Genomic DNA, 18584 nt, shown 5'->3' with positions numbered 1-18584 from the left:
GCAAACAGGCTAGCCACACGGGCGTGTGTGTTGGCCGTGTGACCCAAGTCAAAGAGTTACACAGGGTCAGACACAGGCTAGGACACGGCCATGTGATCCCATTTTGAATGTCCACACGGCCTGTGACATGGGCGTGTCTTTCGCCATGTAGGACACATATTTTCATATATCACATAATATTCACTTTTTCTTCACTTCACCGTACCTTAATATATTTTCATATTAAATCATGCATCTCATCACACACATATATATAACACATATTTAGATCATTACATATCAATGAAGCCATGTATCACATAACATAAAGATGAGATTTGCACACACATTATCATCTCATACATCAACACATCACAAATCATAGTTTTCATGAACTAATAATTTTAGGTACACTTACTTGGAATTTCCCTATAATGAGTTTTTCAACTCTGCTTTGAGTACTTTGTGTACTCTCAAATAACTATTTAATAGTATTTTATTCAAAATAGAAGTAGCATATGTAGGATCATGGTACACCTCATGGCGTAATGAAAAAATAACTCCAGCGATCACATCCAAGGATCCTTGTGCAAGGAAGGAATCAGGGTGAAAGGGTATGAACGAGTACCTTTAATTGTCTGAAAAATTGAAGAAACAAATTATCCTGTTGTATTTTGATTCCAAGCCATTACAAAAAGTTTTAGCCTTTACGTAATCCACCTGGTGTGACAACGAACGGTAAGCACTCTATAAAACTTTTCTAGAGAGAGAAAAATCTCTTGACGGCTACTAGACCTCACACACTTTATTTTTTAGGTATATAAGGTTTTTCCTAAAAACATTACTTTCCCTAATTCGGGAATAATTGATATTTTTATATGAATAAAATCATAATAATTAACCAAATACAATAATTATAATTACTATATTATAATAATGTTTTGTAACACCCCTTATCGGTACCTGAGATCGAGACAAGGTACGGGGCATTACCGTACACAAACACGATATTTCTGGAAAATCATAGGCTATAAAATTTCGTTCCAAATTAAAACCAATCAACCACATTCATAGTGTCCTATTATGGGCCTACAAGACTCAAAACATGCTTTAAGAATGGTCTGGGACTAAACCAAGAGCTTAAGAAAATCTTAGGAAAATTCCTAAAATTAAGCCTTACACGCCCATGTAGAGGCAATGCACATGCCTGTGTGCTTGAGACACGCTTGTGTCCCTTACCCGTGTGGAATTTATTGAATTTATTTTCCATTTCGATACAACGGTTTTCACACAGCCGAACACACGCCCGTGACCTTGGCCCGTGTCCTTCACAGGCTTAGACACGTCCGTGTCCTTCACAAGGCCTAGATACGCTTGTGTTGTCCCTCGTGTCCAAAAATCTAAACATTCTATTATGACGTCATCATGCATTTAGGGGCACACGGCCAAGACACATGCCATGTGCTAGGCTGTGTCTTCCACAATGTTGAGACACATAGTCGTGTCTCTGCTCGTGTGTTTACTACCATGCATACTGACCTAAAAATTTTAGGTGCAGGGGACACACGACCGTACCACACGCCCATGTGTTTACCCATGTGGACCTTTTTGAAGGCTACAATCCAAGCCAATGGTCACCCTCAACATCCACTCACATCGGTGAATTTCTATAGTATTTAATAGGGCCTAAATGTGCCCAATGACTACCTTCAATGTTCTATTGCATAATAACCTCATCTCATTAGTTTTATACATGCTAGATTATCCTCTTTGTATTAAGGATTACCATATTAGACTTGGCTCATTTTATAACTCATTGCCAATTATGACCTAGCCATCTCCAAGTGATTTGGCCACATTCCATATGTCCATTCATGAAATAACACATTTAACCATCTCATGAACATTTAAACACCAACATGCACAATTAATAGGTTACAACTTACATCAAAATGAGCCATGTCTTATGGCCATATACAAATGATTAAGTATATCATTCAAGCCCTTACATTAGTTAACCAATGACACATATAACAAAATAACCAAAAGCCTATACATCCCATTGTAACAAAGTAAAAGTATCTATACACCAAAGCAAGATAAGCTGATAGTGTTGACAATAATCCAATCGTCTTCCAATCTTCAGAAGTCCACGAGCTCTGTAAAACAAGGAAAGGAAAGGGGTAAGTATTAACATGCTTAGTAAGTTCAGATAACAGGAAGGTAAACTTACCGGTTATTTGCATACAACCATAAAAGATATTCATGCCAAACATGCATAGTATAAATTCCCTATCACATACACTCAATTATCAAGGTAATTTCCTTTCAAGCCATAAAGCATTAATCTTGGTGAGCTCATCATTCAAACATTTTCATTCTCGCTTATTATAGTGCCATTGAATTTCTCAAAAATCTCGATGGGTATTCCATTTACCGTCAAGTCATGCTAGTGACCATTTTAAATATACACTGCCGTGAACCTCACTCTTATGGCAAGATTTCAAATCCAAGTTAAATCCCTCTAAACATAAATTCAAGGAGTATTGTCGGATTACCATTCTAGGCTAAATACCTTACAACGAAAATTACTCCAAAATGCTCGAATCTAAAATGCTAGTCCCGGCTAATTTTAGTCCTTAATCGTATTACTCTTCCGGACTAAATCCACAATGCACATATATTTATCGAGAGGTTATTCCGAAACCTTTCGTTTTCCAAGGTCGACCACCGAAATCGATTCCTCGGGGTATATATCAGTAAAAATAATTATTAATACCTTATACTATTCATTTTAGACCTAAATTTTATGCCCGGGCAAAATAACCATTTTTCCCCCAACATTTCACATTTTTACAAATTAGTCCCTAGGCTCGTATAATGGAATGCTTGAAATTCTTGGTTACCCATGCCTAGCCAAATGTGTCCTAAGCTTATACCAGCCATATTTCCCTCTATTTCACATTTCTACCACATATTTATACTTTTTACAAAATGGTCCTTTAGGCCATTTCCATGAAAACCTACCTAGTAAAAGCTGTTTACCATCCTTTAAACTCTCATATTCCTCCATAAATCATCAAAACACAAGCATCTCATGCATGGTAAATTTCCAACATGAATCTTAGCTTGAGATATGGTAGAAATGGATAAAGCATGTTACGATGATCTCAAATACAAAGAACATTAAAATGTGTAGGAGCACTTACTATTGAGCTTGAATGTTGAAACCCTAGCTTATGAAGCTCTAGAATTTGGCAGCTATGGGGAAGAAGATGGCTGATTTGGCTTTCTTTTACCAAGTTTATACAATGACCAAATGCCCTCATTACAAACTTCCATATTTCGATGCTGCCAATTTGTCCAAACTTAGAAATTGGAGTAACATATCATAGTTTAGACCTAGTCCCTAATTTCTAATGGACACCTGTATACTTAGAATTTCTTTTATGAAACTTTAACACATGCTTATTTTCATATCCTAGAGAACTCATAATAATCATAAAAAAAATATTTTTACGTTAGATTGTGGTCCTGAAACCCACTATTCTAACTAGGCCCTATTTTAGGATGTTACATTATCTCCCCCCTTAAGGACTTTTGTCCTCGAAAGTCTTACCAATAACAAGTTTTTGGATACTGACTTCTCATTGTTTCTTCAGGTTCCATGTGCCCTCTTCTACTCTGTGTTTATGCCATAAAACTTTCACCATCCTCCAATTGTTTGACTTCCCGAGCCAAAATCTTAACCGGTTCTTCACCACAGGTCATATCTGGTCTAATCTCAATTTTCGTTGGTGAAATCACATGAGAGGGGGTCTGACCTATATCTACGCAACATGGACACATGGAATACATCGTGAATCTTTTTCAAAATCAAATGGCAACGCTAACCGATAGGCTAATGGTCCAACTCTTTCGGATCTCATATGGTCTAATAAATCGCGGGCTCATTTCCCCTTCCGTGAATCTCAAAACCTTTTCATGGAGATACTTTCAAGAACATTTATCTCCAACTTGAAAAATTGATCTCCTTTCTTTCAAATCAGCATATGACTTTCTGTCTATCCAATGCCATTTCAAACAGTCGTGTATCACTTTAACCCCTTATTTTTATCTTCCTGTTTCCAACTGCTATGCTAAATCTTTTCTCTAATTTTGTTGATTCCTTTATTTTTCATCTGTTCCCAACACCAAATTCTTCAGAATCTAATCGGCCAATACATGGCCTTGAAGCGTGTACCAATTTTTGAATTATATTATGGCTAATTATGTGAATGAATGTGGAAATTTAAGCTTCGATTAGTTATTGCATGTAATGTAGTAAAGACTTGGTGGACATTTTGAATGATAGCTAATCTATAGGATCTAATAGTGCATGTAATCAAAAGGAGGACTGCATGTCATTTCCCCTATTAGAGTGGGCCAGAGCATAGGGTGGGAAAAAATGTTATGGCTAAAACATGTCATAAACATGTTGGTTAATGCTTCATGTAAGGAATAATAAAATAAAGAGCATGGGCAATAAAGTATTAGTGTTAGTAGGATGAGAAAAAAAAGAAAGAATGTGTGTGATTTTTCCCCCCTCCCATTGCCGTGAGTTGAAGGAAAGAAAAAAAAAGTGTTCATCCTTGAACATCTTTGGCCGAAAACTTTAAGGAGAAAGGAAGAAGAAAGGTTGAAGAGGTTCGGCCATGCATGTAACTAGCTAAGGTATGTTTGATGTTGCTCCATGAGATTCATGTATATTTAGTAGTTAGCTTGAGTTCTAACTAGCCCGTGGTTCAAATCTTTACTATGTCATGGAGATGATATTCGGCTAAGGTGGATTTGTGTTGATGTCATTTGCATGCTAAAAGTGAAGCTTTGTAATGATGCATGTGATGGTGGATTGATATTCTTGAATCTTCTTTTTAGCATTTTTAGTGAGACATTAAGTTCTTTGTTAACCATGACCAAAATTGAAATGGTATGGTGTTGTGATGCATTCGGCCATGGTAGGAAGTAGAAGAGAAATATGGTTGTTGTTCACGTTATTTGGATGAGATAATGGTAGTAAGGTGAAGTGCAAAAGTTAGTGTTTGATTTACTAGTGTATATATGTGTTATTGGCCAAGTTTTGAACTTGAAACAAAATGGTGTTTAGTCAATACAAGTGACCATACTTGTAGAATGTATTTAGTGTTGCAATCGGCCTCAACATAGACATGCATGTTCGGCCACATGAATGAGTACATAAGTTGATGTGTATGTTCGGCCATAGTAAGCATATTGATGGCTTTATCTTGACTTAGAAAATTCGGCTAAGGGAATATTAGCTAATATGTTGAATTCGATTCGTGATTTCGTACATATGTGACTCTAATGTCTAATTATATATGGGCTATACCTTGAGCTTCTTTTTGATGTTCGAATGATTGTATTAATTGCTTAATGTGATTAAAATGCGTATGACCATTTTGTATTTGAGCTAAAGGTGGCCTATGACCCATCAATTCATTGTCATGTTCGGCCATAAGCTGCATATGAGACTTTAATAAGTTAAATTTGTTTGAATTAGCTCAAGAGCTTAGAGGACCAAAGTTGGATAAGGGAAAGGAAAAAGTGATCGAATAGCCCCGAAATCGTTCGACAACATCTGAGGTAAGTTTTCGAGTAATGGAGCTTAGATATGATTCGATTAGATTATGTCTTAGTAAATCAAAATCATGCCTTTGTAGTGGCTATTGAGCCGAAATTTGTAAGTGTGATAAGTGTTTTGTGTTGAGCTTTGGAAGAAAATGAAATATGGATGTCATGATTTATTGATATATGGCATGGTTATTCGAATGATATCGGGCTAAGTCCCGAAGGCTTTTGTGCTAGGTGACTATAACCGGACTAAGATCCGAAGGCATTCGTGCGAGTTGCTATATCCGGGCTAAGACCCGAAGGCATTTGTGCTAGCGATTATATCCGGCTAAGTCCCTGGAAGGCATTTATGCTAGTGACCACATCGGGCTGTAAGGCCTTGGCAAGTAGTATTCGGCTAAATCCGAAGATTACTTGAGTTGGGAATGAGCGATCTGCTGTAATAATTTCAATTAATACGCTCGTAAATCTCAACAACGAGGTATGTGTTGTACATGCATTGGATTAATTGATTCCTCTTAAATAGCATTCGCTCAGTCGATTAAGGAGCTTCCGGTTTTGGTTAAGTTGATCCCTTATGTATGAATATAAGGGTTGGAAATGTGAAGTAGGACTGATTTTTGAGAATATATGTGTATATGAAATTATCCGTTTAGTTATATGAATGCTATACTTCAGTTGAGCCTAATTCATTGCTCAAAACTTACTAAGCATTAAATGCTTACTCCGTTCTTTGAATCTCTGTTTTATAGATTTTGGTTCGTCAGCTATCGACTCGGGAGTGTCGAAGTCGAAGTCCCCACACTATCAAAGCCCCTTTTGGTACACTTTTGGTTGAACTTTGAAATGGCATGTATAGGACTACCCTTTTGTTGTTGGTCATGGACCCTTTGGTTTTGTATAAATTTGGATAGCCATGCGAAAATGGCTTATATACACTTTGGCTTAATTTTATAATCGTCTTGTATGATGTTCATTAAGAGGTATGGAAATGTTTGGGAACGATTAGCCATTGGAATGGTTAATCATGATCATATTTTGTGCTATTTATGCAAAAGGGCTAGTTGAATCATGGAACTATGTAATAGGTAAAGTCTACCTTAAAAATAGATGCTGACAGCAGCAGCGACGTGAATGTGAAAAATCACTAAAAATAGTAGGAATGGAATTAAATAGTGAATAATTATGTAATCGAACCTTGATGAATCTATTTTCATAGGAAAGTAACAAAATGATCATATGAACAGTATATTATGAGATATTTAAGTTTTTGTGAGACAGGGCCAGAACGGTTCTGGATTCCCTGTTCCGACTTTGGAAATTCATTATAAATTAACCAAGATAATTAGAAGTCATGCCATATATGTATAGATTCCTTTTCGAGTCTAGTTCTATAGAAACAAACGGCATCAGTATTGAAACCTGTACAGGGAGATATCCAAGTCGTAATGCGCAAAGGTCAGTGTAGTCGAACCCTGAAACCAGGGAGACTTAACTAATAAACTGTACTAATTGGCTTGACCAAAAATTCTAAAAATTTGATAAATATGAGTCTTTTCAGGAAATTTACGAACTGTTTGAGTTTGAATCAAGATATGATTTTTAAGGCGACAGTGAGAGTAACAGCTGTCTGGAAAATTTCATGGACTGTGAAATAAGTGGATTAAGCCCGTTAACCCTCGTGTCGCCGGAACGTCTCGGTACGGGTGTTACATTTTATTTATAGAGCTACGTTAGTCGATTCTGACTACGTAATCGTTTGGTCTAGCTATACATGCATTTTTGATTATTGATAGTGTGGTGATTTCTGACATGCAATGTTTTATTTATAGTAATGGATCCCGATCCCAACGAGGGTAGCTGATGATCTTGAGAGTGTAGCGCCTGCTCCCGCACAAGGGACAGCGCCGGCGGACTCTCAACCTAATGCTAGTAATCCGAATGATGAAGCTAGACAAGCTTTTTATAGCGTGATGAATGATTGGTTCAACCAATACATTCGAACTAATACGGCTGTTCCACAACCTCCATTCCCGACAATACCACCCCCGCACCTACAATACCTCGGTAATACCAAATAAGGTCGAATAAGCCCCCAGTTGACAGAATCGAAAACACGGGGCTACTGAATTTAAAGCTACGGACAGCGAGATGCCGAGCAAGCGGAATTTTGGTTGACAACACTATCGGGTACTCGATGAGCTATCTGCACACCCGATGAGTGCCTAAAGTGTACTATCTCCTTGCTACGTGATTCTGCCTACTATTGGTGGAATACGTTGACTTCTGTTGTGCCCAGAGAGCAAGTAACTTGGGAGTTTTTCCAAACCAGTTTCGAAAGAAGTATATCAGTCAGAGATTCATTGATCAAAAACGAAGGAATTTCTTGAACTTAAACAAGGTTCCATGTCGGTTACCGACTATGAACGAAAATTGTAAGGCTTAGCCGGTACCGCGGGAATGCATTTCTTCAGAAGCCGTGATGTGTAAACGTTTCGAGGATGGGTTGAATGATGATATAAAGTTGTATGTTGGCATTTTGGAAATCCGAGAATTTGTGCACTGTCGAGCGGCTTGCAAAGCCGAGAGCTCAGTATGGAGAAAAGAAAAGCTGAGGTGGAAGCAAAGGAGTTTCGTAAGAGGTCTTTGGGAAGCCCTTCCCACAGTCATCGAAGAAATTTAGAGATGGCTTAGGCCGATCTAGAGACACTTCGGGCTTATCTAGACGAGATCGCGATCGACCCCCTTGAGTGCACGAGTCACTTCGGTCGCCAGTGTTGGAAATGATCGTCGAGACAGAACGGAGTGTCAGTATTGTGGTAAATGGCACTCGGGGAGTTGTAGATTCCATGACCGCTCCTGTTACAAGTGCGGGTCAGTTGACCACTTCATTAAAGATTGCCCGAGGTTGTCTGAACAGAATGCAAATCAGAGTGGGAAACCGGGTGCTACCACTGCTCGAGGTAGACCATCTAGAAATACGGGCAATGCTAGTGGTGGTCAGAGAGATGTGGTGCAGAAGATCTAGGCTGTGCTCCTTATGCTATACGCGCACGCGAGGATGCTTCCTCGCCAGATGTTATTACCGGTACTTTTACTCTCTTTGATACTAATGTGATTGCTTGATTGACCCTGGTTCTACTCATTCTTATATATGTGAAACCTTAGCATCCAGTAAGACTTTACCTATTGAGTCTACTGAGTTCGTAATTCGGGTGTCAAATCCCTTGGGTCGTTACGTGCTTGTCGACAAAGTGTGTAAGAAATGTCCCCTAGTAATTCGAGGTTCCTGTTTTCGACGGACTTGATGCTTTTGCCGTTTGATGAATTTGATGTTATTCTTGGTTTGGATTGGTTGACCGTGCATGATGCGGTTGTGAATTGCAAAAGCAAGACTATTGATTTGAGGTGCGCAAGTAACGAGATAATCCGAGTTGAGTCTACGAACTTAAAGGGGTTGCCAGCTGTAATATCATCAATGTTGGCTCAGAAATATGTAAGAAAGGGGTACAAAGCATACCTTGCGTATGTACTTGATGACAAGAATTAGAAAAGAAACCCGAATCTGTGCCGTGGTTTGTGAATACCCGGATGTTTTTCCCGAAGAATTACCGGGTTTACCACCTGTTCGGGAGGTAGAGTTTAGTATTGAGCTTGTACCTGGGACTACGCCAATTTCGATAGCTCCGTATCGTATGGCACCAACCGAGTTAAAAGAGTTGAAAGCTCAGTTGCAAGAGTTGACGGATAGAGGTTTCACTCGACCAAGTTTCTCACCTTGGGGTGCACCAGTATTGTTTGTGAAAAAGAAGGACGGAACCATGAGGTTGTGCATTGACTATCGTCAGCTGAATAAAGTGACGATAAAGAATAAATATCCGTTACCGCGTATTGATGATTTGTTTGATCAACTAAAGGGAGCTCAGTGTTTTCAAAGATAGATTTGAGATCGGGTTATTACCAGTTGCGAATTCGAGATTCGGATATACCCAAAACTGCTTTCAGAACGAGATACGGCCACTACGAGTTCTTAGTGATGCCGTTTGGGCTCACTAATGCCCCGCGGTATTTATGGATTTGATGAATCGGATCTTCAGACAGTATTTGGACCGGTTCGTAGTTGTGTTCATTGATGACATCTTGGTCTATTCAAGAGATGAGACCGAACATGCTGAGCACCTGAGATTAGTGTTGCAAATTTTACGGGATAAGCAGTTATATGCTAAGTTCAGTAAGTGTGAGTTCTGGTTAAGAGAGGTTAGCTTCTTGGGTCATGTGGTATCCGCATCGGGTATTCGAGTTGACCCGAGCAAAATTTCAGCCATACTAACTAGAAGCCTCCGAGAAATATTACTGAGGTTCGGAGCTTTTTGGGACTTGCCGGTTACTACCGACGGTTTGTAAAAGGTTTCTCGATGATAGCCACACCAATGACGAAGCTACTTCAAAAAGATGTTAAGTTCGAATGGACGGAAAAATGTCAGAAAGTTTTGATCAACTGAAAACTTATTTGACTGAAGCTCCAATTCTAGTGCAGCCCGAATCAGGCAAAGAGTTTGTCATTTATAGTGATGCCTCCCTACTTGGGTTGGGTTGCGTATTGATGAAGAAGGTCGAGTTGTGGCCTATGCGTCGAGACAACTGAAGCCACATGAGAAAAATTATCCGACCCATGATCTCGAACTAGCTGCCATCGTATTCGCTTGAAAATATGGCGACACTACTTATTTGGGAGAAGTTCCATGTATATTCGGATCACAAAAGTCTCAAATATTTGATGACTCAAAGAGACTTGAATCTGGACAAAGGCGTTGGCTTGAGTTGTTGAAAGATTATGAACTTGTCATTGACTATCACCCGGGAAAGGCTAATGTGGTTGCGGATGCCTTAAGTCGTAAATCACTGTTTGCTTTACAAGCGATGAATGTACACTTGTCTGTTCTATCGACAATGTGTTAGTGGCGGAATTAAAGGCCAAACCATTGTTGATTCATCAAATTCGTGAAGCTCAGAAAGTCGATGATGAATTGGTTGCAAAACGGCTGAATGTGTTCCGAATATGGAATCAGAGTTTCAAATTGATGATGACGATTGTTTGAGGTTCAAAGTCGTTTGTGTGTTCCAAGAAATTCAGAACTCATTTCGATGATTCTGACGAAGCTCATTGTAGCCAATGTCAATTCACCCGGGGAGTACGAAAATGTACAACGATCTGAGACGTCTTTTGGTGCATGGTATGAAACGAGACATTTCGATTTGTTTCGAAGTGTTTAATATGTCAGCAAGTAAAGGCGGAACATCAAGTGCCTACGGGTTTACTCCAGCCAATCATGATACCTGAATGGAAATGGGATCGAGTCACGATGGATTTCGTATCTGGGTTGCCAGTATCGGCAAGTAAGAAAGATGCGATTTGGGTTGTTGTGGATAGACTGACTAAGTCGCTCACTTTATCCCCGTACGTACGGATTTTTCATTGGATAAACTAGCTGAATTGTATGTTTCTCAGATTGTGAGATTACAGGGGTACCTATTTCTATCGTGTCGGATAGAGATCCGAGATTCACCTCGCAATTTTGGAAGAAATTGCAAGAAGCTTTGGGTACCAAGCTGCATTTTAGCACCGCTTTTCATCCACAAACCGATGGTCAATCCGAGCGGATAATTCAGATACTTGAGGATATGTTGAGATGTTGCATCCTCGAGTTAGTGGTTCATGGGAACGGTATTTACCTTTGATTGAATTCGCTTACAACAATAGTTTTCAATCAAGTATTAAGATGGCACCTTACGAGGCTTTGTACGGGCGTAAATGCGTACGCCATTGTTTTGGACCGAGCTCGGTGAAGCAAAATTTTCAGAGTGGATTTGATTAAAATGCTGAACAGAAAGTAAAAATAATTCGTGAAAGTCTGAAGGCAGCATCAGATCGTCAGAAGTCGTACGCGGATTTAAAACGAAGAGATATTGAGTATCAGGTGGGAGACAAAGTGTTTCTTAAGGTATCGCCTTGGAAAAAGATACTCAGATTTGGCCGTAAGGGCAAATTGAGTCCGAGATTCATTGGGCCGTATGAGATCTCCGAACGAGTTGGCCCAGTTGCATATAGGTTACTTTTACCCCCTGAACTCGAAAGGATCCACAACGTTTTTCATGTTTCGATGCTTCGACGTTACAGATCCGATCCTTGCACGTAATAAACCCCTCCGAGGTCGAAATTCACGCCGATATGAGTTAGGAAGAAGAACCGATTCGCATCCTAGCTCGTGAAGTGAAAGAGTTGTGAAACAAAAGGGTTCCGTTAGTGAAAGTGTTATGGCTAAACACGGGATCGAAGAAGCTACTTGGGAAACCGAGAATGCCATGAAAGAACGATACCCAAACCTATTTACCGGTAAGATTTTCAGGGACGAAAATTTCTTAAGTGGGGAGAGTTGTGACAGCCCTATAGTGACCCTAGTCGGAAAGCGTTTTGGGACCGCTAAACGAGTCACCAAATTATTTGAATGTGATATTTATGGTCTAAATATGTGAATATGAATGTGCGAAAATTTTAAGCTTCGATTTAGTTAATTGCATGTGAATGTAGTACATAGGACTTGTGTGACACTTTTGAAATGTGATAGGCTAATCTATAAGGATCTAATAGTGCATGTAATCAAAAGGGAGGACTTGCATGTCAATTTCCCCCCTAATTAGTAGTGGCTGGCCATGAGCATGAGGGTGGACAAAATGTTATGGCTAAAACATGTCATAAACATGTTGGGTTAATGCTTCATGTAAGGAATAATAAAATAAAGTGCATGGGCAATAAATATTAGTGTTAGTAGGATGAGAAAAAAAAAAGAAAGAATGTGTGTGATTGTTTCCCCCCATTGCCGTGAGTTGAAGGAAAGAAAACAAAAAAAAAGTGTTCATCCTTGAACATCTTTGGCCGAAAACTTTAAGGAGAAAGGAAGAAGAAAGGTTGAAGAGGTTCGGCCATGCATGTAACTAGGCTAAGGTATGTTTGATGTTGCTCCATGAGGTTCATGTATATTTTAGTAGTTAGCTTGAGTTCTAACTAGCCCATGGTTCAAATCTTTACTATGTCATGGAGATGATATTCGGCTAAGGTGGATTTGTGTTGATGTCATTTGCATGCTAAAGGTGAAGCTTTGTAATGATGCATGTGATGGTGGATTGGTGATTCTTGAATCTTCTTTTTAGCATTTTTGAGTGAGACATTACGTTCTTCGTTTAACCATGACCAAAATTGAAATGGTATGGTGTTGTGATGCATTCGGCCATGGTAGGAAGTAGAAGAGAAATATGGTTGTTGTTCACGTTATTTGGATGAGAATGGTAGTAAGGTGAAGTGCAAATGTTAGTGTTTGATTTACTAGTGTATATATGTGTATTGGCCAAGTTTTGAACTTGAAACAAAATGGTGTTTAGTCAATACAAGTGACCATACTTGTAGAACATATTAAGTGTTGCAATCGGCCTCAACATAGACATGCATGTTCGGCCACATGAATGAGTACATAAGTTTATGTGTATGTTCGGCCATAGGTAAGCATATTGATGGCTTTATCTTGACTTAGAAAATTCGGCTAAGGGGAATATTAGCTAATATGTTGAATTCGATTCGTGATTTCGTACATATGTGACTCTAATGTCTAATGTATATATGGGCTAAGTACCTTGAGCTTCTCTTTTGATGTTCGAATGAATTGTATTAAATTGCTTAATGTGATTAAAAATGCGTATGACCATTTTGTATTTGAGCTAAAGGTGGCCATATGACCCATCAAATTCATTGTCATGTTCGGCCATAAGCTAGCATAATGAGACTTTAATAAGTTAAATTTGTTTGAATTAGCTCAAGAGCTTAGAGGACCAAAGTTGGATAAGGGAAAGGAAAAAGTGATCGAATAGCCGCCGAAATCGTTCGACAACATCCGAGGTAAGTTTTCGAGTAATGGAGCTTAGATTATGATTCGATTAGATTATGTCTTGAGTAAATCAAAATCATGCTCTTTGTATGTGGCTATTGAGCCGAAATTTGTAAGTGTGATAAGTGTTTTGTGTTTGAGCTTTGGTAATGAAAATGAAATATGGATGTGTCATGATTTATTGATATATGTGCATGGTTATTCGAATGATATCCGGGCTAAGTCCCGAAGGCTTTTGTGCTAGGTGACTATAACCGGACTAAGATCCGAAGGCATTCGTGCGAGTTGCTATATCCGGTCTAAGACCCGAAGGCATTTGTGCTAGCGACTATATCCGGGCTAAGTCCCGAAGGCATTTATGCTAGTGACCACATCCGGGCTAAGACCCGAAGGCCTTGCGCAAGCAGTTATATCCGGCTAAATCCCAAAGATTACTTGAGTTTGGGAATGAGCGATCTGCTGTAATAATTTCTATTAATACGCTCGTAAAATCTCAACAACGAGGTATGTGTTGTACATGCATTGGATTAATTGATTCCTCTTAAATAGCATTAGCTCAGTCGATTAAGGAGTTTCCGGTTTTTGGTTAAGTTGATCCCTTATGTATGAATATAAGGTTGGAAATGTGAAGTAGGACTGATTTTTGAGAATATATGTGTATATGAAATTATCCGTTTAGTTATATGAATGCTATACTTCAGTTGAGCCTAATTCCATTGCTCAAAACTTACTAAGCAATAAATGCTTACTCTGTTTCTTTGAATCTCTATTTTATAGATTTTGGTTCGTCAGCTATCAGACTCGGGAGTGTCAAGTCGAAGTCGCCCACACTATCAAAGCCCCTTTTGGTACACTTTTGGTTGAACTTTGAAATGGCATGTATAGGACTACCCTTTTTGTTGTTGGTCATGGACCCTTTGGTTTTGTATAAATTTGGATAGCCATGCGAAAATGGCTTATATACACTTTGAGCTTAATTTTATAATCGTCTTGTATGATGTTCATTAAGAGGTATGGAAATGTTTGGGAACGATTAGCCATTGGAATGGTTAATCATGATCATATTTTGTGCTATTTATGCAAAAGGGCTAGTTGAATCATGGATACTATGTAATAGGTAAAGTCTACCTTAAAAATAGATGCTAATAGCAGCAGCGACGTGAATGTGAATAATCACTAAAAATAGTAGGAATGGAATTAAATAGTGAATAAATTATGTAATCGAACCTTGATGAATCTATTTTCATAGGAAAGTAACGAAATAATCATATGAACAGTATATTATGAGATATTTAAGTTTTGTGAGACAGGGCCAGAACGGTTTCTGGATTCCCTGTTCCGACTTTGGAAATTCATTATAAATTAACCAGAGATAATTAGAAGTCATGCCATATATGTATAGATTCCTTTTCGAGTCTAGTTTCTATAGAAACAAACGGGATCAGTATTGAAACCCTGTACAGGGAGATATCCAAGTCGTAATGCGTAAAGGTCAGTGTAGTCGAACCCTGAAATAGGGGAGACTTTAACTAATAAATTGTACTAATTGGCTCGACCAAAAATTCTAGAAAATAATTTTTAGAGGAACATATGAGTCTAGTTTCAGGAAAAATTTATGAAACTGGTTTTCGAGTTTTGAAACTCAAGATATGATTTTAAGGCGACAGTGATGCAGTAACCAGCTTGTCTGGAAAATTTTCAAATGGACTGTGAAAATAAGTGGATTAAGCCCGTTAACCCTCGTGTCCAACCCGGAAACGGTCTCGGTACGGGGTGTTACATACCTGCATAGAACATATAACCATTAATCTTTTATTCAAAAGTTGTACCTGATTTGACAACATGTGACGATATTATGTTAAAAACACGGCTACTTTCATCGGCTCATTCTCATGACTTGCCACTGATAATTATTCAGTGACATCTCTTCTATAACCTCATAAGCTACTCAGGAGTTTATTATTCAGAGTCCCCGAAGCTGCATCGATCAATTACCTAGTTGAGGGTTCAAACCATTGTAGAAAGTTTGAACCTGTAGCCATAAAGGTAACTCATGGTGAGGGTACCTTCTCAATAAGTCCTTATACCTCTCCCATGCATCATATAGAGTTTTTAAATCCATTTGCACAAAGGAAGAGATATCATTCCTCAACTTAGTTGTCTTAGCAGGCAGAAAATACTTTAATAAGAACTTTCAGTCATTTGCTCCCATGTGGTGATAGAACCTCGTAGTAGAGAGTTCAACCACTATTTAGCCTTATTTCTCAATGAGAAGGAAAACAATCGTAATCAAATGGCATCGTCAGAAACATCATTTATCTTAAAAGTATCGTAAATTCCAAAAAGTTGGCCAAATGAGTATTTGGATTTTCATCTTGCAAACCATCGAACTGAACAAATTGTTGGATCATCTGAATAGTGCTCGGCTTCAATTCGAAGTTATTTGCAACAATAGCAGGTCTCTCAATACTCGATTCAGCCCTAGTTAAATTAGGCTTGGCATAGTCATACATAGTACGAGAAATAGGATTTTCGGCAACCATAGGAGGTAGCTGATTATTCTGATTTTCAACCATCTCCTCAGTGATATTAATAAGATCTTCTTGCTCTTCCACTATACTCTGTTGACTCTGCCTTACTTCTCTACGATTTCTACGAGCTGTGTTTTCAATCTCATTGTCAAATACTATAGGTTCGGACGGGTCTATTCTAGTCATATACTAAAGGAACCTACCAGAAATAAACAAAACAAGAATTTAGAAAACAAAAATAAAAACTAAAATGCAATAAAAGTAAAAATGGCTAAATTAATAAAAATCTAGTGTTCCTAATATTTTAGTCCCTGGAAACGGCTCCAAAAACTTGATGATGATTCACTTAACTAACTAAAATCACGACAAAGGCAAGCGCACCTATCGAATAGCAGTATAGTTATGGTGAGTCGGGAATATCATACCCACAAGAACTAAAAGTACTAGTAATTACTATCTTTTTATTATCTAGCTGATAAATTGAAGGAATTGTTTTTAATCTAAAATTATCTAAATTAATTATTAAGACACAATAGAGAATTAAGTAAGAAAATATTCGAATGAACCAATGAAAGAGACAATACCCAGGAAAGAATTCATCTAGACTTCACTTATTATTCTGAATCTAAATTAAACGATTTATTCACTTGCCTGATTCGTAGAAATCCCTAAATTATATTAATCTCTTTCAAGAGTAAAAATAACTGACTTTAGGTTGATTAATTGAAATCTCTTTCTAATTAAAACCCCTATTGTCGCATTAACTCGATCTATGGATTCTTGTATTAGATTTGACTCTAATTCGGTGGACTTATGTCGTTCTATTTCTAGGATTGCATGCAACTCCACTGAATTATGCCAGATCTACTCTTAAGTAGGGACTTTTGCTCCACTGAAATAAGCACATCAATCAAGAATTAAAATCCTGAAAACTTTAAAACATGGAATAAGCACACATAATTGAGATCAAGAAATCAAGTATTTATCATGTAATTCAAAATTAAATAACAAGATCCATCATAGGTTTCATCTTCCCTAGGTATCTAGGGAATTTAGTTCATACTTTGGGAGGAAAACATCTCAAAATTAAGAAAACAAAAAAAATAAAGAAACCCAAAAACTTCTAGAGAAGTTGACTGGAGATATTCAATCCTAAAGGAGATCTTGCTTCTAAGTTGATTCTGATGGCGTCCTTTGAGTAATTTTTGTGTTCTACTCTGCGTGCTCCCTTAAGTCTTCTTCTAGTATGTATTTATAAACTTTAGAATGCTCAAAAACCTTAAAAATTGGCTTTTTGCGTGTTAGGGAAATAGGGTTCGAAATCGACATAGGCTATCACATGGCCGTGTGGCCAGCCCTTGTGGCTCACACGGGTATTGCTCAGTTCGTGTAGGAATGCCCAGGCCATGTGGTTCCTAAAAATAGCTCATTTTGTCCAATTTTGACCCCCTTTTTTACTCTTTTTGCTCCCCTATGCTCTCCAAGTATAGAAACATGAAATTAAAGGATTAGGAGCATCAAATTCACTCAATTATATAATAAATCATCCAAAAACATGCCAAGCATGGGTTTAAAACATGTTACTTTTATGGTTTATCAAGGCCAATATTATTTTGAGTATTTTATTTTTTTCAAAATAATAATATTTTAATTTAGTCTATAATTTTAAGGCTATCTTAGGAATGGATTAGCTGATTGTTCATGATGTAGTAGTGCATTAAAGTTAGAACAAATTGATTTGAGATGTCAGAACAAGGTATTGATTTTATTGAATCTTCTAAGCTTAATTGTATTTTAAATATGATTTCGGTGATATCCGCACAGAAACTAATTTGAAATTCTATAGTTTATTTTTAGTTCCTAATTTTTGAGTTCTAGAGTATTTGAAATGAAAGTTGATCAATTACTGATAGTTTGAAAGTTTACAGATGTTTATCCAAAGAAATTGTTGAGTTTACTACCAGAATGAGAAGTCGAGCTTGTTATAGAATTAGTGTCCAAGACTTCTGGGATTGTTGTCGCTTTGTATAGAATGCCTTCAACTGAATTAAAAGAATTAAAAGCTTAGTTGCAAGAATTAATTGGTAGAGCTTTAATTCGACTGAGTGTATCACCTTGAGGCACACATGTTCTATTTGTGAAAAAGAAAGAAGAGTTGATGAGATTGTATATAGATTATCAATAGTTGAATAAGTCACGATAATGAGTAAATATTCTTTGCCTCGTATTGATAATTTATTCGATTAGCTGAAAAGTGATACAGTGATCTCGAGGATAGATAGCTAATCTGGTTATTATCGACTGTGAGATTAAGACATGGATGTATCGGAGATAATATCCAGAACTAATTATGAACACTACGAGTTTTTAGTAATGCCTTTCAGATTGTTTAATACTCTTGTGACATTTATGGATATGATGAATCGGGTTTTTCAGCCATATCTCAAGAAACAAATTAACAAGAATTTCTTGATAATTGTATTGCTGATGAAGAAGCTATTTAGAA

The 18584-nt window shown here is 37.7% G+C and overlaps 1 non-coding gene across 1 annotated transcript; it reads left to right on the top strand.

Annotated features, from left to right (window-relative positions):
* Positions 1-15595: 15595 nt before the first annotated feature.
* LOC121204070 (small nucleolar RNA R71) lies at positions 15596-15702 on the top strand. The gene has a single exon (XR_005898998.1). It is a non-coding gene; the product is annotated as a small nucleolar RNA R71 (small nucleolar RNA).
* Positions 15703-18584: the final 2882 nt, after the last annotated feature.

The sequence above is a fragment of the Gossypium hirsutum genome, chromosome A07 (genome assembly GCF_007990345.1).
Source record: "Gossypium hirsutum isolate 1008001.06 chromosome A07, Gossypium_hirsutum_v2.1, whole genome shotgun sequence".
NCBI classification, from domain to species: Eukaryota; Viridiplantae; Streptophyta; class Magnoliopsida; order Malvales; family Malvaceae; genus Gossypium; species Gossypium hirsutum.
The sequence above is the reverse complement of the archived record's forward strand: the minus strand, read 5'-3'. Positions and strand labels throughout refer to the sequence as shown.